Below are 1,994 nucleotides of genomic sequence, written 5' to 3'. Positions count from 1 at the left end.
GCAAGTTTCATGTTTAACGTCAGTTGTTGCATATTCGACGGTTGGATTTCATGTTTGATGTAAGATGTTGCATGTGTTGAATAAAGCCAAAATAAAGAATATTCCGGAATATTCTCGTCCGTTTCATGTTTGACGTCGAAGTTGCGAACTTTACGTGATAAGTTGCATATTTCGCATGAAGTGTTGCAAGTTTCATGTTTAACGTCAGTTGTTGCATGTCCGACGTCTCGATTGCATGTTTGACGTAAGATGTTTCATGTGGTGACTAAAGCCAAAATAAAGAATATTCCAGAATATTCTCGTCCGTTTCATGTTTGACGTCCAAGTTGCGAACTTTACGTGATAAGTTGCATATTTCGTGTGAAGTGCTGCTAGTTTCATGTTTAACGTCAGTTGTTGCATATTCGACGGTTGGATTTCATGTTTGACGTAAGATGTTGCATGTGTTGAATAAAGCCAAAATAAAGAATATTCCGGAATATTCTCGTCCGTTTCATATTTAACGTCCAAGTTGCGAACTTTACGTGATAAGTTGCATATTTCGCGTGAAGTGTTGCAAGTTTCATGTTTAACGTCAGTTGTTGCATGTCGGACGTAACGGTTGCATGTTTGACGTTAGATGTTGCATGTCTTAAATAAAGCCAAAATAAAGAATATTCCCAAATATTCTCGTTCGTTTCATGTTTGACGTCGAAGTTGCAAACTTTACGTGATAAGTTACATATTTCAGGTGAAGTATTGCAAGTTTCATGTTTAACGTCAGTTGTTGCATGTCGGACGTCACGGTTGCATGTTTGACGTTAGATGTTGCATGTGGTGAATAAAGCCAAAATAAAGAATATTCCAGAATATTCTCGTCCATTTTATGTTTGATGTCCAAGTTGCGAACTTTATGTGATAAGTTGCATATTTCGTGTGAAGTGTTGCAAGTTTCATGTTTAACGTCAGTTGTTGCATATTCGACGGTTAGATTTCATGTTTGACGTAAGATGTTGCATGTGTTGAATAAAGCCAACATAAAGAATATTCCGGAATATTCTCATTCGTTTCATGTTTAACGTCTAAGTTGCGAACTTTACGTGATAAGTTGCATATTTCGCGTGAAGTGTTACAAGTTTCATGTTTAACGTCAGTTGTTGCATGTTAGACGTCACGGTTGCATGTTTGACGTTAGATGTTGCATGTCCTGAATAAAGCCAAAATAAAGAATATTTCTGAATATTTTTTAGAGTAATTCTAGAAATAACGATTAGCCGTTATCAGATAACGGTTGGCCGTTATCTTCCAGAATCAAATTAGCGGTTACACTTATTTCTAGAAGATAATGGTGAACTGTCATCAAATAACGGCTCACCGTTATCGTCCAGAATCATTTTCGATGATAACGGTGAACCGATTTTGGATAACGGCTAACCGTTATCTTCCAGAATCATTCCGGAGGGATATGGATGTGAATTATTTTCACCCATACTTTGGTCTTGGATGGTTGATATGAATGTGAATATTTGATAATCCATATATTATGTGATCAATTTATTGCTAATATGGATATGAAATATTTTATCTCATATTTGATGTTATTAATTTATTAATTGTAATATGGATGGGAATTATATTAACCCAAAGGCTAAATATGAGTATTCCATAGAATAATTGCAAGTTACATTTTCTATCAAGCATTTGACAAATATTTAATTTTCTATCAAGCTGATTAATATAAAAAAAATATCAAACACTTCTATTCATAACTAAATACAAAATAATAGTGCATTTCAAAATTCCTTGACAATTCAAATGATAATTTATAAGTAAACTTATTTTTAATATTTTTTTATTATTAATTAAGTTTAATTAAGCCAATCTATTAAGTTTTAATTTTTTTTTATTAACTAAGTTTAATTAAGCCAATCTATTAAGAAACAAATATGGAATTGTTGCCTTAGCGTTAAAATTATTTAGTAATTCAAGTGATTATTGTTTGATACTCCAAGTAA

Source organism: Citrus sinensis, chromosome 3, assembly GCF_022201045.2.
Source record: "Citrus sinensis cultivar Valencia sweet orange chromosome 3, DVS_A1.0, whole genome shotgun sequence".
Taxonomy (NCBI): Eukaryota; Viridiplantae; Streptophyta; class Magnoliopsida; order Sapindales; family Rutaceae; genus Citrus; species Citrus sinensis.
Note: the sequence above shows the minus strand (reverse complement) of the source record.